Source organism: Schistocerca cancellata, chromosome 11, assembly GCF_023864275.1.
Source record: "Schistocerca cancellata isolate TAMUIC-IGC-003103 chromosome 11, iqSchCanc2.1, whole genome shotgun sequence".
NCBI lineage: Eukaryota > Metazoa > Arthropoda > Insecta > Orthoptera > Acrididae > Schistocerca > Schistocerca cancellata.
Window position 1 is genome coordinate 67,872,479 of NC_064636.1, and position 20,985 is coordinate 67,893,463.

The 20,985-nt window shown below is 40.6% G+C and overlaps 1 protein-coding gene across 1 annotated transcript in view; it reads left to right on the forward strand.

Annotated features, from left to right (window-relative positions):
• Nucleotides 1-3,530: 3,530 nt before the first annotated feature.
• LOC126108209 (ankyrin-3-like) overlaps nucleotides 3,531-20,985 on the forward strand; it is a 116,132-nt gene continuing 98,677 nt past the window's right edge. Inside the window, exon 1 of the mRNA XM_049913445.1 lies at nucleotides 3,531-3,606. The gene's annotated coding sequence lies outside the window, so the exon portion shown is untranslated. The remainder of the gene's footprint in view (nucleotides 3,607-20,985) is intronic.

Here is a 20,985-nt window from a genome sequence, read left to right on the forward strand (position 1 = left end):
TGCTTAAAATCCGTCTTGATCGCAAAAAATTTTTTATTATTCATATGACCGGTTTCGGTTCATTCAGAACCATCTTCAGATCTGTAAAAATAATTATACTAATTTACCATTTCACGGAAGCAAATGTGTTTCATCCTATCTAATCAACATCAAATGTACCAGAACGTACCTGACATTTCAGTTACAGGAGTAACCCGTCCAAATCCAGCAACTTTCACATGCTACGTCACATAAAATTGGTTGGCAGAGTGCACGTCATTTATATTAATTATAGCACTATTACCGACAGGTGGCGTCTGGTACATTTGTTACATTCCATTTGTACATACTGTATTCAGTAGATCTTTTTATATTAAAAATATTTGGCTAAAATATGTAGATGTCAAAGTTAAAATCTGTACTTGTCAGGATTAAAAAACAGTAAAATTATCATTTTTATTCGATCTAAAAGCATAGGGCGATTTATATATCTATGGTGCTGGTGTGAACTTGTTTTCCTCTACGGTCTGCTTCCGTGGTTCCCGCCATTTTGGTGTTGTGTCGTGGTGCGCTCAGTCGTCTGATGTCCATCGCCGCGGGCAAGAGGGCCGCACAGGAGGGCCCCGTCAGCGACGGCAGGCGCTGCACGCGTCTTCCGGCTTCTCCACCATGCACCATCTCTCGTCCCTCAGCCTGGATCTCCACACGCAACAGTTGTCATCTTAGTAGGTCGTCATAAATGTTAAAATATGCGTTATGACATCTACATATTTTCGCCAAATATTTTTAATATAAAAAGATCTACTGAATACAGTATGTACAAATGGAATGTAACAAATGTACCAGACGCCACCTGTCGGTAATAGTGCTATAATTAATATAAATGACGTGCACTCTGCCAACCAATTTTATGTGACGTAGCATGTGAAAGTTGCTGGATTTGGACGGGTTACTCCTGTAACTGAAATATCAGGTACGTTCTGGTACATTTGATGTTGATTAGATAGAATGAAAAACATTTGCTTCCGTGAAATGGTAAATTAGTATAATTATTTTTACAGATGTGAAGATGGTTCTGAATGGACCGAAACCGGTCATATGAATAATAAAAAATTTTTTGCAATCAAGAGGGATTTTAAGCAACATTAGTTCAGTAATCCTTTGATTTAAAAATTCCCGCACTTCCAGATCCCAGTGTGGAGGTGCCCAATCCTGCTGGTAAAAGAAGTCTTTCGAATCCAGTCTCCAACTGTGGGATTGGATCGCTCACAAGCATATCGAGGCTTGTGCTTCCTGTAACACTATTCTCGACAAAGCAAAATGGACCGTACATCTTTTACCGTCTAATTGCACAAAACACATTAAAATTTGGAGAATCCCTCTCATGTTGAACAACTTCATGTCGTTGTTCCGTACCCCATACTCTCGCAGCATTACGGTCCACCTTTCCTTTAAATGGAATGTTGCGTCGTCACTTAACACTAGGGGTGGAAGAAAACTGCCACCCTCCATCTTGCTGACAACGAAATTACAGAACACACGCTGTCGTTTGTCACCTTCACGAAGAGCTTGCAGTGGCTGAATTTTGTACGGTTTCACGTGTAAACGTCTACGCAACACACGCCAGACGGACATCGGAGGCGTGTTGAGCTGTCGGCCTGCACGGCGGACGGATTTCTGCGGCCTCCTTGTGAAACTATGGCGGATGCGTTCGACGTTTGTGTCAGACACTCGCAGATGTCCCGGCGATTTGCCTTTACGGAAACAACCTGTTTCTCGCAATTGTTCGTGCCATCGTCTAATGTGCTGTAGCTGTGCTGTAGCAGGATCCACACCATACCCAGTACGAAAGTCATGCTGAAAAGTTATTACCGTCCCGCACTGCACAAAACGTAGAACACAAAACGCTCTGTGTTGTCTTTACTAGAACTGAAGTGGGTGCACACTACTGCTACTTGGCGAGAACCATGTAAAACTTGGGAGTTTTCTCTTTCCATCAGTACATTATTCACGCACGTATCTCAAGTAACGTAATACTTGCATTTTTACCGGGTCATCGAATTTTACACTTAGTTGATTGGAATCGAAAGAAGGTCAGAAAACTCGGAAAGAACAGCTGCAAGCGCAAAACGAAGCATATGAGGAAGGGTTACTATTTGCTGCTGGAATCGCAGATTGATCGGAAAGCATTTTACATTATTGTTAACTTCCTTGAATTTCTAGTTTCCGAGAATTTATTTTTCAAAGGCGTTCATCTCGAAATGACTTTTCTGACATTTGCGTGCAATCTAACTCAAAAAGTACAGAACCGATCATTATGAAATTTGATAGTATGATTCTTTATAAACTTACGAAATATTTGAACCAACGTGTGAGATGATATCATGGTGTTAAGGGTATTTTTCTTTGCTTGATTAGAGAAAATCCTGAAAATCGAAGTAAATTGTTCCAACGCCTGCAGACATTTTAATATTCATTATTTTCACCTGGACTGAGCTTCATATTCTTAGAAAATAAGCTATTAATGTAAAATCTAAAACTTTTTGATTTCAGATGAAAATCGGAATGGCTGCACTGCACGCAATTGGAGAACTGTGCTCACAACCTTCAGCGGACATCACAGCCTAACTTTGTTAATTTTGGCTAAAATTATTCAAACAAATTCACAAAAACTGTTCGAAATATGAATTAACTGATATAAAAATTGCTTATAATTCTGATTAAATCTTCCCACCACAAAAGAATCTCGAAAATTCGGTGTCAAACAGCTTCCTCGTGTGGTTTCCCCCCTCAATCACAAGATTATCGACATCTTTATACACTTTCAGGCGCGAACGCCTTCTCATCCAACAGGAAGAATATAGAAAAGGCCAAGGATTGTTTGGAACAGCGAGAGAAATGTAGCAGTCGAGATCTTCTCAATTTTGTAGCTCTACAAATCTGGTCATCAGTTGTTGGGCACATCGCTGGACTGGGACCCCTGTCGTGGCTGGACATGGTGGTGACGGCAAGTGCGAGGCCCCTCCTGAGGGCGAATGATGGTCTGTCCGAGGTGCGTATCTCGGAGAAGGAGAGAGAAAGGCCACTGAAATGAACACCTCGTGGTGGGCAAGTACGTCGCTGCCGGGGAATGGAGTGGGCAGAGGCTGGGAACGAACAGCATCTGATGTGGCCCACGTGGCTTTCTGCTAGTCAGAGGCTCCAGCCACTCTGTTCTGCGATCGCTTATCTCAGTCTGTGCAATTTGGGGCCTCGTGAGATGGTTCAAAGGAGTGACCGCATTTCGCGGTGAAACAGTTTAGAAATACCGAATGCATCACTTTCCATTGCGGTGCCAGAATGGCCACTGGGCTACAGAATACGCGATATGAATTCACTTTGCGTAAGAGCAAGAATTCTTAGAGTTTCGGCTAAGATCACATGGCAGAAATATTTCGAACGTCAGACCTATCCAAGGGTTATCGTTGTCGATGCGGAGGGGGGAGGGGTAAGGAGTGGGGGAGGGAGGGGGTCTCGAGGAAAACTGCAGACAGAGTGGGGTGGGGGGCGGCAGCCCAGTCCAGCACAGGAGGCGAGCCTCGCTGCCGACCACCACTGCACTGGCTGCCGCGCCGCCCGACGTGTCTGGTGAGTCTGCACGTACTCCTGCCATCAACGTACGGTAGGTGTATACTGTGACTATAACTTCGCTCGATTTGGCAGTCTCCTGTTCTCAGTGTTATCCACACTTAAAAGCAGTGGCTATGAAAACGGAGGGAAAACTAAAGGAAGGCCGAGATGTTTTTCTCTTTTCCCAACTATTTTCTTCTGCCCGTAGCGTGACAGCTCTTATTATGAACTCCTGTATTGTATCCTGTCAGCTATGATCTTTGGTAAATACTGATTCTTACAGCACAATGGAAATAATGATGCTACTAGCAGTAGTTATTATTGTCCCGAGTTGCATGGTTTTGAAAGTGGTTTCAGAACGAATGTTGCTTTTGATGTATACTTGTCGGATCTAAATGACAACTGAAGCAGGTGAGGCTTCCGCAATGAAGTGGGACAAGCATGTAACGGCAGTTGTGGGGAAGGCGGATAGTCGTCTTCGGTTCATTGGTAGAATTTTGGGAAGATGTGGTTCATCTGTAAACGAGACCGCTTATAAAACACTAATACGACCTATTCTTGAGTACTGTTCGAGCGTTTGGGATCCCTGTCAGGTCGGATTGAGGGAGGACATAGAAGCAATTCAGAGACGGGTTGCTATATTTGTGACTGGTGGGTTTGATCATCACGCGAGTGTTACGGAAATGCTTCAGGAACACGAGTAGGAGTCTCTAGAGGGACGGAAGCGTTCTTTTCGTGAATCGCTACTGAGGAAATTTATAGAACCAGCATTTGAGGCTGACTGCAGTACAATTTTACTGCCGCCAACTTACATTTCGCGGAAAGACCACAAAGATAACATAAGAGAGATTTGGGCTCGTACAGAGGCATATAGGCAGTCATTTTTCCCTCGTTCTGTTTGGGAGTGAATCAGGGAGAGAAGATGCTCGTTGTGGTACGAGGTACCCTCCACCACGCACCGTATGGGGGATTGCGGAGTATGTATGTAGATGTAGATGTAGAGGCTTTCACTCCGCACCAGAGTGTGCCTAAGATGAAACTTCCTGCCAGAGCACTTTCCCGCGAAAGGCAAAGTTCCCGAGTTCGAGTCTTGGTCCGGCACACAGTTTTGATCTGCCAGGACGTTTCAGGCGACAGTTGCTGGAACACTTCTACAGAGTGGTAATGTACGTAACATCTGTTTGCCAGCAGGAAGAAATTCAGATGCTCTGGGTTCATATATGTTTTTACTAAACTAAGTAACAACGTGGAGGAAAGTTGGATGTTCAATTTATGTGCAGGCTGATTCCAAAAGTTTACTCAGCAACGTTATGTACAACAGTAGGTGTTCGAAACGACGACTAATTGGAACGCCTGCAGCCTTATCTGTGCAAGTACGTGACATACACGATGCCACATATCCCAGTCACTGGATGGAATGGGGAAACCAATTTGCATGTCTCCTGCGTTCCCCTCATCGGACGCCTCTTAATGTTTTTCATCTCTTATCATATCAGCAACATCGTCTACATGACACGCTGTCTGTAAAAGTTCAGTTTCGTTAACACATGTTGCCGTAAAATTTACAGTCCGTCACTCGAGTTGGATGGCGTCACTTTATTTGATGTCACACTTTTGAGAACGTGTGTTTTGGTCCTGACATTAAATAATTTGTGCAATACTTAATCCGTTTATTACTTCCCATTCGCTCAAGCTCCAAGTCGGTACACACTCAAGCTTTATATCAAAGTCCGCACCATTGCTGTAGTTCACTCTATTTCTCAGACGAAATAACTCTTTTATTTCGCACACAATCTCTCTTAGTGTAACGTATACCCATGTTCTGTAATAACTATTAGTTCCTTCTCGTACTTCCCTTGTCTCCACACTTCTTCTTAATAATCTTATATCGTTTCCGTCGATACACAGCTGAAATTTGAGTTCTTGGACCTTTTCTCTTTCCTTCTGTCTTCTGATTTCTCTGTCGATAATTTCGAAACGAATAGTGGTCTCTCCACACATTTTTGTATTTTAATGCGACAGATCTGCTGTGTTACTTTGCCGGCTACTTTTACCTTTTCCTTAGTATCTGCGTGCTCAGACTACTTCCACTGCCGGCGTGCTACAATTCGTTTCCACATAATGCACAGTCCGACTATTACTATATTCTTTTCAGTAAAATCATTACTTTTCCTACTATTAAAACAAGACTTCCCTTCGGCCCACCTGTACACAACCACATCCCTGGTTCAGCTAACTCGCTTTCGTCTTAACAAAATTTCTACATCTGCGTCTACATCTATGTGAGTCCTCTGCTATTCAAAATAAAGTGCCTGGCAGAGGGTTCAATGAACCACCTCCAAGCTGTCTCTCTACCGTTCCACTCTCGAACGGCACGCGGGTAAAACGAGCACCTAAACTTTTATGTGCGAGCCCTGGTTTCTCTTATTTTATCGTGATGATCATTTCTCCCCATGTAGGTGGGTGCCAACAGAATGTTTTCGCAATGAGAGGAGAAAACTGGTGATAGAAATTTCTTGAGAAGATCCTGTCGCAGCGAAAAACGCCTTTGTTTTAATGATTGCTACTCCAGTTCACGTATCATGTCCGTGACACTACCTCCTCTATTTCGCGATAATACAAAACGAACTGCCCTTCTTTGTACTTTTTCGATGTCATCCATCAGTCCCACCTGATGCGGCTCTCACACGGCACAGAAATACTCCAGAATAGGGCGGACAAGCGTGATGTAAGCAGTCTCTTTGGTAGACCTGTTGCACCTAAGTGTTCTGCCAATGAATCGCAGTCTTTAGTTTGCTCTACCCACAATATTATCTATGTGATCGTTCCAGTTTAGGTTATTTGTAATTGTAATCCCTAAGTATTTAGTTGAATTTACAGCCCTCAGATTTGTGTGACTTATCGCATGACCGAAATTTAGCTGATTTCTTTTAGTACTCACGTGAATAACTTCACACTTTTCTTTATTCAGGGTCAATTGCCACTTTTTACACCATACAGATATATAAATCATTTTGCAAGTCGTTTTGATCATCTGATGACGTTACAAGACGATAAATGACAGCATCATTTGCAAACAATCTAAGATGGCTACTCAGGTTGTCTCCTATGTCGTGAATATAGGTCAGGAACAATAGAGAGCCTATAACACTTCCTTGGGGAACGCCGGATATTACTTCTGTTTAACTCGATGACATTCCGTCTGTTACTACGAACTGTGAACTTTCTGACAGGAAATCACGAATCCAGTCGCACAACTGTGGCGATACTCCGTAGGCACGCAGTTTGGTTAGAAGACGCTTGTAAGGAACGGTGTCGAAAGCCTTGTGGAAATCTAAAAATATGGAATCAATTTGACATCCCCTGTCGATAGCACTTATTACTTCATGAGTATAAAGAACTAGTTGTGTTTCACAAGAATGATAATTTCTGAATCAGTGCTGACTATATGTCAATAAATAGTTTTCTTCGAGTTACTTCATAATGTTCGAATACAGTATATGTTCTAAAACCCTACTGCAAATCGACGTTATTGATATAGGCCTGTAATTCAGCGGATTACTCCTACTTCCCTTTTTGGATATTGGTGTGACTTGAGCAGTTTTCCAGTCTTTAGGTACGCATCTTTCTGTGAGCGAGTGGTCGTATATAATTGCTAAATATGGAGCTATTTTATCAGCATACTCTGAGAGATACCTGACTGGTATACAATGTGGACCGGAGGCGTTGCCTTTATTAAGTGATTTAAGCTGCTTCCTTACTCTGAGGATATCTTCTTCTATGTTTCTCATCTTGGCCGTTGTTCTTGATTGGAATTCAAGAATATATACTTCGTCTTCTTTGGTGAAGGAGTTTCGGAAAACCGTGTTTAATAACTGTGCTTTAGTGCCATTGTCATCAGTGACTGCACCATTGTTATCGCGTAGTAAAGGTACTGATTGCGTTTTGCCACTGGTGCGCTTTATGTAAGACCAGAATTTCTTTCGGTTTTCTGCCAGATTTCGAGACAGAATTTCGTTGTGGAAACTATTAAAAGCACCTCGCGTTGAAGTACGCGCTATATTTCGAACTTCTGTAGAACTTTGCCAGTCTTCGGGATTTTGCGTTCTTTTGAATCCGGAATGCTTTTTTCGTCGCTTCTGCAACAACGATCTGACCCGTTTTGTGTACCATGGGGGATCATTATCATCAATTTGCACAAATTAAAATTCTCATATAGGGCTAAAGTATTCTCTTTTACTCACAAAGTAATAGGAATTTTATACTCACTGCGATTAATTTAGTTTAAGGTCAGTAATGCCTACTTGTGATGGCAACAGGTAATTATTGTTTGTCTGATATCTCACTTTTGAGTCGCTAAAAGGCGATATAGTTTTATGAGGATTAACAGGAAGAGTGTGCCTTTTACCGATGTCTTTATGGGACCTCGCACGCCATTCCCCCCCCCCCCCCCCCTTCCGAGTTCAGTTTCATTCCTGCGGCACCCTTCTATATCTGTTATTAAGGTCAGTCTCCACCAGTACAGAAAGGATTCCGTTAACGCCACAGCTGCCCTGTAGAACTTTGTGGCCCACACAGTAAAAGACTTTGGCAACTTCACAAAATCTACAGCGGAATATTTGATTTTGCTTACCTCTGCAGTCATTCATTTTCTGAGGTTCGGTAGTGTTTTCTCTATACAGAACTCGTGGCAAAAGGCAAAGTGAGCGCTGTTAAGACGCTCTGGTCAGTCACATGAGTCAGTATTCTATCCGAGCCACATTCTCATAGACTTTCGAAAAGAATGGAAGTACTCTAGTAGGTCTGGAACTAATTTCGCCTATCTGCGTTTTTACAGATCTCTGTTTCCACGCGTCATTGAAGTCCGTCAGGAAGTACGGCCCCAGTCATTAAATGATCACATGCAGACTTAATAATATTCCTATCAACTCAGAACCAGATTAAATTATAAATAAATCTATTGCACCTGTACTGGGTTTGTTGCCACTTTGAAGAAATAACCAGAGTCGCTATGGCAGAAACTGAGACAGTAGCGAGTCGGTCCCACATGGAACTGACCCTTTTCACAGATACTAGGTACACTCTTGGGAACAGCAGTTATACCTGTGTGGAATGCCACTTAGCAACTACGAAAGGTCGACCATTATCTGAAGAAGGAAAGGAAGGACTGAAAACCGTACCTCTTATTGTTGATAAACTGAGGAAGGAATTAGGTAACAAGTACACATGAGCATTTTACACTATGTCCAGAACACACATGATCACACTGCCATGCATGTGTTGACCAGGTATGTAAGCATACTTCATCATTTTTTGTTGTTGTTGTAGTAGTAATGGTATTAGTAGTAGTATAGTAGTAGTAGTAGTTTATTAGTATATCACTTTTTAAAATTTAAGTAAGTTAAGGTAATTCGCATATATAGACTTATGCAGGCTTATAAGTGTAGAACGGAGAGATTGCGTTAAGTTGTTATCTTTTGCCTTACAGTAGGAATAAACCTAGCATTTACCTGGGATGATTTACGGATACCACGAAAATCTAAATTAGGTTGAGTGAATGGAGAGCGGACCATCCCCCCTCCCGAATACAAGGCTAGTCGGTTTAAGATAGTGCTACCTCATTCGGTTTATCCCTTGCGTACAATACTTCAGGCGGTAGGGAACTCGGTTGGGTGGGTAAGGTGCTGATGGACAAATGAGCCAATCTAGCACACAATACGAATTCATCAAACAAACTCGGTATCTTGAATAATTAGAGAAGTCGATCATTAAAGAATTAAGCATTTAATATGATAACAAAATTTAAATGTAGTTATTAGTCTGAGGTCATATAGTAAGATTACACATGCTTCACAGAGGAACAGCAGAGGTTGCTTCGAACTTTATACCGACACAGGCATTTAGTTAAATTCAGACTGAATGAAATAATTGGTCAAAAAATGAAGGAATCATTAAGTGAAATTAAATGCATATCAGGCTTGCAGTCAAAGAAATTCATAGCACAGTAACCAATAGCAAAGGATATACTAGTTACATAAATAACAAAATCAAAATGTCTTAATGAACAATATAGAGATGCTCTATACAAGCAACAGCTGCAATAAGAGCTTATACTGATTGTGTTTTCCAGGTAACTTAGCCAAGACAAATATTCAGGGAATCTGACATCACTTACACCTTATAATGGTCGGTCCGTGAGACAATTCCAAGTTTCAATTAAGTACCAAAAATCATGACAAACCACTCAGTCGAAACTGGTGAGTTAATGGCTCAAGTTATTATTTAACACAAACATGCGCTTAAAAGGTGAAAGGCTCGCCAACACACATAAAATGAGCATGCTAAAAGCTGACAAGATTCAACAGTAATTAATCTTGGGCCCAGAACACATCGAAACAGTTTGCTGATGTAGGGATCAAAATTAGGAGCAACAATTATACATGTTGTCACACAGGCAAGCACGCTGTGGAACTAATTTTTAAGCTCTCTCGGATTCAGCAAGATTAGGTAACCAGACATCCGCCCCAAAGCAATGGTGTACCTTGGTTCGTTTAAAACAACTTCGTCATAACTGAAACATGTTGTTTTTGTGGTCTTCAGTACAAAGATTGGTCTGATGCAGCTCTCCATGCTACTCCATCCTATGCAAGCTTCTTCAAGTATCTACTGAAACTTACATCCCTCTGAATCTGCTTAGTATATTCATCTCTTGGTCTCCCTCTAACATGTTTACCCTCCACACTGCCCCCCAGTACTAAATTCAACATCTGTTGATGCCTCAGAACATGTTCTACCAAACGACCCCATCTTCTAGTCAAGTTGTACGACAAATTCCTCTTCTCCCCAACTCTATTCAGTACCTCCTCATTAGTTACGTGATCTATCCATCTAATCTTCAGCATTATTCTGTAGCACCACATTCCGAAAGCTTCTCTTCTTGTGTAAACTATTTATCGTCCAAGTTTCACTTCCATACATGGCAACACTCCATACAAATACCTTCAGAAAAGACTTTCTGGCACTTAAATCTATACTCGATGCTAACAAATCTCTCTTCTTCAGAAATGCTTTCCTTGCCACTGCCGGTCTGCTTTTTTATATCCTCTCTACTTCAACCATCATCAGTTACTTTATTCCCCAAATAGCAAAACTCATTAAGTTTCTCATTTCGTAATCTAATTCCCTCAGCATCGCCTGATTTAATTCAACTACATTCCATTATCCTCGTTTTGCTTTTGTTGATGTTCATAATATATCCTCCTTTCAAGACACTGCCCATTCAGCTCAACTCCTCTTCCACGTCCTTTGCTGTTTCTGACAGAATTACAGTGCAGTTGCAAGACCCAATGTTTTTATATCTTCGCCATGGATTTTAATTCCTACTCCAAATTTTTCTTTTGTTTCCCTTACTGCTTGCTCAGTGTACACATTGAATAAGATTAGGTATAGCCTACAACTCTGTCTCACTTCCTTCCCAACCACTGCTTCCCTTTCATGCCCCTCCACTCTTATAACTGCCATCTGATTTCTATACAAATTGTAAAAAGCTTTTCGCTATTATACCCCTGCCGCCTTCAGAATTTAAAAGAGAATATTCCAGTCAACATTGTAAAAATCTTTCTCTAAGTCTGCTATTGCTAGAAACGTACGTTTGCCTGTCCTTAATCTATCTTGCAAGATAAGTCGTGGGGTCAGTATTGCCTCTTGTGCTCCAACATTTGTACAGAATCCAAACTGATCATCCCCAAGGCTGGCTTCTACCAGTACTTCAATACGTTTGTAAAGAATTCGTGTTAGTATATTGCAGCTGGGACTTATTATACTGATGGTTGGGTAATTTTCACAACTGTCAACACCTGCTTTTATGGGATTGCAATTATTACATTCTTCTTGAAGTCTGAGGGTATATCGCCTGTCTCATACATCTTGCACACCTGATGGTAGAGTTTTGTCAGGGCTGACTCTCTCAAGGCTATTAGTAATTCTAATGGTATGTCTATTCCCTGGGTCTCGTTTCGACTTAGGTCTTTAAGTGGTCTGTAATGTTCTTCACACAGTGTCATATCGCCCATTTTTGAGACGTTTGTATTTATTTTTGCTTGCTTTATTTACTGCATTTTTATATTTTCTCCTTTCATCAGCTAAACTCAATATCTCTTCTGTTACCCAAGGATTTCTACTAGCCCTCGTGTTTTTACCTCCTTGATCCTCTGCTGTCTTCACTGTTTCGTCTCTGAATGCTACCCATTCTTCTTCTACTAGAGTTCTCACCCTCATTCTAATAAATTGTTTCCTAATACTCTGAAACTCTCTACCACCTCTGGTTCTTTCAATTTAACCAGGTTCCATCTCCTTAAATTCCCACCTTTTTGCCGTTTTTTCAGTTTTAATCTGCAGTTCAATAGATTGTGATCAGAGTCCATATCAGCCCCTGGAAATGCCTTACTATTGAATACCTGGTTCCTAAATCTCTGGCTTACCATTACATAATCTATCTGAAACCTCTCAGTGTCTCCAGGCCTCTTCCACGTATATAGTCTTCTTTCATGATTCATAAACCAAGTGTTAGCTATAAGTTATGCTCTGAGCAAAATTCTACGAGGCGGCTTCCTCCTTCATTCCTTACCCTCATTCCTTGTTCACCTACTACCTTTCCTTGTCTTCCTTTTTCTACTGTTGAATTCCAGTCCCCCATGACTATTGAATTTTCGTCTGCCTTCACTCTTTGAATAAATTATTTTATTTCATCATTGATTTCATCAATCTCTTCGTCATCTGGGGAGCTAGTTGGCATATAAACTTGTACTACTGTAAGCTTCGTATCTATCTTGGCCACAATAATGCGTTCACTATGCTGTTTGTAGTAGCTTATCCGCCTTCCTATTTTTTTTATTCATTACTAAACCTACTCCTGCATTACCCCTGTTTGATTTTGTATTTATAACCCTGTATTTACACTACCAGAAGTCTTGTTCCTCCTGCCACCGAACTTCACTAATCCCCACTATATCTAACTTTAATCTATCCATTTTCCTTTTTAAATTTTCTAACCAAAATGCCTGATTAAGGGATCTGACATTCCACACTCTGGTCTGTAAAGCACCAGTTTTGTTTCCCTTGATAACGATGTCCTCCTGAGTAGTCCCTGTCTTGAAACATACAACACAGTAATAGCCGAGCAATCCAAAATACAAAGGTAGACATTTATAAACGGTAAAGGAACAATTTAGTACTCAAATGTGTAACACCAAATTCTTTTTCTCGAGTGCAGGAACTTGACAAGTCCTTAACCTGTTACCTTGTTTGATCATGATACATACCACAATCTTTAACTAACAGACATAGTAAGGTATTCAGATTCAGTGTCATATCCCACTTGCCATTACACAGTATAATAGAGAAATCATAAACGGCACACAGTCTGCTTACAACAGAAATAGACACAACATTAAACTTCAGAAGATATACAAATCCGAATACACACGGTGAGAAGACTTCTGAGTGAACCCCAACTGACAGCCCACACACTAATGACAATTTGAAGCGTCAAATTCTCTGTCCACTTGACAGGAATTTACAAAATAAAAATCAGAACTCTCATGGGATAGGATTACGAGACGCACGACCGACTGACACTTTAATTCGGATCGCACTTTATGAAAGTTCAGTGGGCCTGTGGTAATATAACTGGTACGGCAAACGGCCTTAATGCAGTCAGCCCAGCTCACAGCCAAACGATCGCAACTCAGCACGAGTGCCTCGGCGACACAAACATCAAAACCCGCTTACTGAACAGACGCTGGGATGCTCACCGTAAGGACCGGATTGTAAAGTCCCACTTACACGATGCGCAAAAACCGTATGCCTATGCACCAGCGCCCCAAGTGTGCATATCTGTAACTACAGACTGGTTCACATCGGCCCATTACACCAGCCACGAGGTAATGTAGCTGTCGAACATGCGCAATAGATGCTAGTAACGCGCGAAACACAAATAGAACTTTCTGATATCTTGTAAAGTCGTCCGTTCTACCGCGAGAAACACAAGTGGAACAGTGTGATATATTGTAACGTCATTCGATCAGGGTTCCTGTTTAATAAGAAGTTGTCTTCTTCTTATTATTTATTAAGTAATTGTTAGTCTCTAATGTAGGTTACTACTGTTCAGAATTACAGACTCAACAGTTAGTTTTATATTACGACACTTGGTTACAAAGGTATATGTATATCTAAATATACATTTATACCGCATTCTACACACGTAGGACGCACTTGTCTTAGGAGTTGTTGCTCTGGTAGTGACAGTCAATTTCGGATTAGTGCAGAACGACGGTGTGAACGAAAAGTCAGATTATGTTGGGTTTGACTCTGGGAGAGGATTTATGCGTTCCTTAAGAGTGCTTAAAAGCCAGTGGCTGAAAGGGAGTAACGAAGGCATTCGAATATATTCACTGCTAATGAAAGAAGTGAGGCCCGGAGATCCACAAATAATTTCGGAACTTCGAGAGGAGGAACATGGCTTGATTCCAGAAACTGTTCTCTGAGATAGAAGAGGGAATTAGCACAGTCATGAGGGTGGCTGTCCTATCTCACAATCTCGGAAGAGAGAATTAAATCATATGTTTGCAGGTCTTGTGATCATACCAGCCTAGATCACTGATAAAATAACTGTTCATACCCTATTATGTCGCAAGCTGTTTGTAACATTACGTTACCTGGCAACTGTGGAATCTTGCATGTCCAGCTTTCAGCCACAGGATAGCACAGCCCACCATTCGAAAGTTGTTTTGGGTATATTCACTCCATTTAGCAACACTTTAAAGGTCAAATATTTAAGGGTGAACTTGTGTTATTTTTCCAAGTTCGGTATATACATATATATATATATATATATATATATACTGCACGCTGTGGAACTAATTTTTAAGCTCTCTCGGATTCAGCAACTTAGGTAACCAGACATCCGCCCCAAAGCAATGGTCTATCTTGGTTCGTTTAAAACAACTTCGTCATAACTGAAACATGTTGTTTTTGTGGTCTTCAGTACAAAGACTGGTCTGATGCAGCTCTCCATCCTACTCTATCCTGTGCAAGCTTCTTCATCTCCCAGAAGCTACTGCAGCCTACATCCTTCTGAATTTGCTTATTGTACTCATCTCTTGGTCTCCCTCTACGAATTTTACCCTCCACGCTGCCCTCCAATACTAAATTGGTTTCTGGAACCGCGTGACTGCTACGGTCGCAGGTTCCAATCCTGCCTTGGGCATGGATGTGTGTGATGTCCATAGGTTAGTTAGGTTTAAGTAGCTCTAGGGTACTGATGACCTAAGAAGTTAAGTCCCATAGTGTTCAGAGCCATTTGAACCACTTTTGAACCATTTGAACTAAATTGGCGATCCCTTGATGCCTCAGAATATTCCCTACTAACCGATCCCTTCTTCCAGTCAAGTTGTGCCACAAACTCCTCCCCAATTCTATTCAATACCTCCTCATTAGTTATACGATCTACCTGTCTAATCTTCAGCATTCATATGTAGCACCACACTTCGAAAGCTTCTAATCTCTTCTTGTACAAACTATTTATCGTCCACGTTTTACTTCCATACATTGCTACACTGCATACAAATACTTTCAGAAACGACTTCCTGACACCTAAATCAATACTCGATGTTAACAAATTTCTCTTCTTCAGAATCGCTTTCGTTGCCATTGCCAGTCTACATTTTATGTCCTCTCTACTTCTACCATGATCAGATATTTTGTTCCCCAAATAGCAGAATTCCTTTACTACTTTAAGTGTCTCATATCCTAATCTAATTCCGTCAGCATCACCCAACTGAATTTGACTACATTCCATTATCCTCGTTTTGCTTTTGTTGATGTTCATCTTATACCCTCGTTTCAAGACACTGCCCATTCCGTTCACTTGCTCTTCCAAGTTCTTTTTGTCTCTGACAGAATTACAATTTCATCGGGGAACATCAAAGTTTTTTCCTTCTCCATGGATTTTAATACCCACTCCGAACTTTTCTTTTGTTTCCTTTACTGCTTGCTCAATATACAGTCGGTTTGCAGTAGGGTTTTGGAGCATATACTATATTCAAACATTATGAATCACCTCGAAGGGAACGATCTATTGATACGTAATCAGCATGGTTTCAGAAAACATCGTTCTTGTGCAACGCAGCTAGCTCTTTATTCGCTCGAAGTAATGGCCGCTATCGACAGGGGATCTCAAGTTGATTCCGTATTTCTAGATTTCCGGAAAGCTTTTGACACCGTTCCTCACAAGCGACCTATTCAAGCTGCGGGCCTATGGGGTATCGTCTCAGTCGTGCGACTGGATTCGTGATTTCCTGTCAGGAGGGTCGCAGTTCGTAGTAATAGACGGCAAATCGTCGAGTAAAACTGAAGTGATATCAGGTGTTCCCCAGGGAAGCGTCGTGGGTCCTCAGCTGTTCCTGATCTATATAACTGATCTGAGGAGTTCTCTTAGGTTGTTCGCAGATGATGCTGTAATTTACCATCTAGTAAGGTCATCCGAAGACCAGTATTAGTTGCAAAGCGATTTAGAAAAGATTGCTGTATGGTGTGGCAGGTGGCAGTTGACGCTAACTAACGAAAAGTGTGAGGTGATCCACATGAGTTCCAAAATAAATCCGTTGGAATTCGATTACTCGATAAATAGTACAATTTTCAAGGCTGTCAATTCAACTAAGTACCCGGGTGTTAAAATCATGAACAATTTCAGTTGGAAAGACCACATAGATAATATTGTGGGGAAGACAAGCCAAAGGTTGCGTTTCATTGGCAGGACACTTAGAAGATGCAACAAGTCCACTAAAGCGACAGCTTACACTACACTCGTTCGTCCTCTGTTAGAATATTGCTGCGCGGTGTGGGATCCTTACCAGGTGGGATTGACGGAGGACATCAAAAGCGTGCAAAAACGGGCAGCTCGTTTTGTATTATCACGTAGTAGGGGAGAGAGTGTGGCAGATATGATACGCGAGTTGGGATGGAAGTCATTACAGCAAAGACGTTTTACGTCGCGGCGAGATCTATTTACGAAATTTCAGTCAGCAACTTTCTCTTCCGAATGCGAAAATATTTTGTTGAGCCCAAACTATATAGGTAGGAATGATCATCAAAATAAAATAAGAGAAATCAGAGCTCGAACAGAAAGGTTTAGGTGTTCGTTTTTCCCGCGCGCTGTTCGGGAGTGGAACGGTAGAGAGATAGTATGATTGTGGTTCGACGAACCCTCTGCCGAGCACTTAAATGTGAATTGCAGAGTAGTCATGTAGATGTAGATGTAGACTGAATAACATCGGAGATAGGCTACAACCCTGTCTCACTCCCTTCCCAACCACTGCTTCCCTTTCACATCCCTCGACTCTTATAACTGCCATCTGCTTTCTGTACAAATTGTAAATAGCCTTTCGCTCCCTGTATTTTACCCCTGCCACCTTCAGAATTTGAAAGAGAGTATTCCAGTCAAGATTGCCAAAAACTTTCTCTAAGTCTACAAATGCTAGGAACTTAGGTTTGCCTTTCCTTAATCTTTCTTCTAAGATAATGCGTAAGGTCAGTATTGCCTCACGTGTTCCAACATTTCTACGGAATCCAAACTGATCTTCTCCGAGGTCGGCTTCTACAAGTTTTTCCATTCTTCTGTAAAGAATTCGCCTTAGTATTTTGCAGCAGTGACTTATTAAACTGATAGTTCGGTAATTTTCACATCTGTCAACACCTGCCTTCTTTGGGATTGAAATTATTATATTCTTCTTGAATCACACGAACGAGAGTGATGAGTGTCGCAGAAACATGAGGAACAATCATTCTCACAACATCGAGCACGCCATAAAAATGTAGCATTCTTATAGTTGTTACTGTCCCATTACAGTATGAATCCAATAGCACTGATCGGGAGCCAAGTTAAGGGATTTGGCCTGAGAAATAACAACACTGTTAATCTGCCAGACAGACGTATTGGAACTAACGCACGCAGCTTTTTCACATGCCACTTCCGAACGCCGGCGCGATGTAGAACGGCACCTCATAAAACAAGACGAGAAAATACGGCGCCTGGGTGACTTCGCGGATTCTATTTTTGATCGCCTCGTTATCAATGTTGCAGATCATAGTTCCAAAACTGAAATGTGTTTCTCGCATTCAGATAAAGAAGGAGCTGAGAGATTACCAGACAACTGACTGCAATTAATGCTTTCAGTAGCTTCAGTATTCAACAGTATGGTGAAATACATGCAGTATGCTTTTGCATCTCACATAGCTCGCTCAGAATATTGACCTTGAGTTTAAGTTAGGAATTCTAATCACTCTTGTTTGTAATATTCCAACCATGAGCCCAACCAGCCACAGACTGCACACAGTGCAGTCAGCGATTTTCATACAGAGCGCTGCGTGGCGTTACCAACATAAAAACCTAAACAGCCCCATGCGCCCCACAAAAAATTTTACAAATTGTTTTGGGCAGTGGACAATACTGATTTGAAAAAAAATTCATAATTACAATAACAAAGATATCAAATGCACGCATTTATTCACACAATGTTGGTGAAAAGCAAAAATTGTCCTCACAGTCCATAAAGGCAGTCCTGACCCTTCATCGCAGTAAGAATTATGGTTTTATGCCCAAGCCTGAGCAGTGAAAGAAAGTGCACACAGAAGTAGTGGATTTCCATGCAGTCTTGAAGAAGTTGTGTTGTCCTTCCAACAGAAAGACAGTGCTAACTCTTGACATGCAGACAGGTAATGGGCCACAACAGAGCAAACCCACAGTCGAAGTTTTGCAGAATTTTGGTAGGTAGGTGATCAGAGCAGACCCACAGTATTTCCTTTAGAGATGATGGTAATAGAGGGCCACCACCGATGCAGACTCACGTTAGTCCTGGTGGAGATAATGGTATTGGTGGGCCATCAAGGTGCAGACCCAGTGTAGTCCTTGTACATATAGCAAGCAATCATCTGTTGTGACAGTGTGGGTGCACAGTCACCATAAAAGAGTCTTGTAGATAATATAGTAAATCCATGAACCACTGCTTGTGCAGTCACAAACTTTTTGGAATGTCCTTAGAACCAGCAATGTAGTTAACCAGTCTCTTGGTGAATTATCAACACATGTCCAAACACTAAGACAGTCATTTACCATCTGAGATTTGACACGTACAGTATGACCAACAGAAATGTGTGCAGTAAAATGAATCCCTACTATTCACTTAATTTGAAGAACTGGTGTCTGCACAATTACAAATTTATGGCATAAGAATACAATTATAAAGGTACAGAAAACATCAGTAAAGATCATAATAATACAAACAACATTTGTAGTAATACAAGTTTAACAAAAGAATAGAAATAAACACATACATGAGTATTATAGGAATTGTGACATAAGTAAATAGATGAAAAAAGAGTATATTCTAACATTAATTTGACATATGATCATTAAAGGAAAACACAACAGAATAAATAATATCTAAACATTTTTCCAGAGTATTTGAGGATAATACTACTCCTCATCATAGTAAATGCAGCTTAGTATCAGAAAATTCTACAACAAAACTCTTAACAGATAAAAACATAAAGACAGGAAGAACATAGACACCCAAGGGTACATGTAAACACATAGCAGAATAACACAAAAGGAAAGGACAGGGTTTGTTTTCAGTATAACATTTAGTACTGCAGTTCAACCCAAAACTTCATTCAGTAGATCTTTCCTCTTATTTCAACACTTTTTTCGCAAAAAGGTCTTATCTAAGCATGCTTTCTGTATTCTACATTGCCTTAGCTCGTCATTTATTTTTCGCTATCTTACCACATCATTCGTTTTCAACAAAATCCTACCTAAACCTGTTGTCCCTAAACCCCACTTTTTTGCTTATATCCTCTTTCAAAATAATTATTCTTCATTGTGCACTACTTTTTTCGGCCAAACCTTTTTCATATAGCTTCTCAATGCATTCTATCCCTATTCTTAGTTTCTTATATAGTATCCCCTCTCTTAAGCTAACTTAAGCCTACTGAGCTCAGATACATAAACAAAGGGACGAGGCAATGCAGCAGCAGAAGCATTAACACAAACAGAAATGACAAAAGAAATGCATTTGCAAAGCAAGCAGCAATATATCTAATTTACCAAAGCAAATACAATATTACAACTAATAGAAGGCAATATGCAGCAAACAAGAAAAATAAATCAATGGTAAAACTGGCTTATAAGAGTAGTACAAAGTAAAATTCAGTAGGACAATGCCTGACAAACAGCACCAGCTAAAGCAGTAAACAATACCTAAACTTGACAAAGCTCAAGCAGAAAAAATATTACATAAAGATAGCAATGCAGGTATGGAAATGTCTATTTACATGTTAATGCCTGTGTCACATCTTAACACTAAAGTGATGCACCACAACAACCTATTCTACAAAAAAAACTACCAAGTCCTTGAAAAGGAAATTATGTATACAGTTCTGTTTGTCAATCACTTCTCCATATGCTTCTTTTGTTTACTAGTGCTCCTTTTTTCAAGAATGTAGATCATAAAATTATTATTTAATACATCTGTAGACAGAACATATTTACATTAGTACAGCTATTAAGTTCCATTTTAACCAATGCTGCAGCACAGCTAGAAACCAGTTACTAAACAAAATGAGCAAATATATATAAGGCAAAGCATACTGGTTTCATTCACTAGCGATAAGGCAGTAAAAAACTCTCAACTAAAAAGACAGTAGTCATAATCAGGCATATAGATATAAAATATTTCTCATCACTTCATTAGGCATTTTAGTAAATATCAGAAAGTATGAGCTCCATACTGTAATCATATGCTGTCAAGTCATACTTGCAATGCTTTCTACAAAGAAATGTCAATAGTGAGGTTAGTGGCCTCTTTTTCCTACACCTGTGCCTCTGAAAGGCACACACTGATGATTTTTTTCCAGGCAACTGTCATGCAGCTGGGCACCCACAGCACATTATGTCAAGGTCATTTACTCTCTTACTGAAACACTTCCAATAGTGGTTTCCACTACAGTGGCAGTCTCGTATAAAAAATTTCACAGGTTGAAAATTAACGTTACTAATGTGTAGAAACAAAATTCTATAAATATAACAGTGTCCAAAAAATTCAGTCAGCATAGTGGTAGTCACAGTCATGCACCCTTCATAATGACCACAACCACACCTCGACATCACCATACATATTGTCGTCGCGATAATAATATCATAACACCTCAGTCAACTCTCAAATACATCGTAGCTTTCTTAAATAATTTCAAAATCTCTAAAAACATGCTGTCATAGTATCACAGTGGTTTCTAAAGCAAATATGAACAGTTCACAAAAATGTAGGCAAAATCCAATATCAT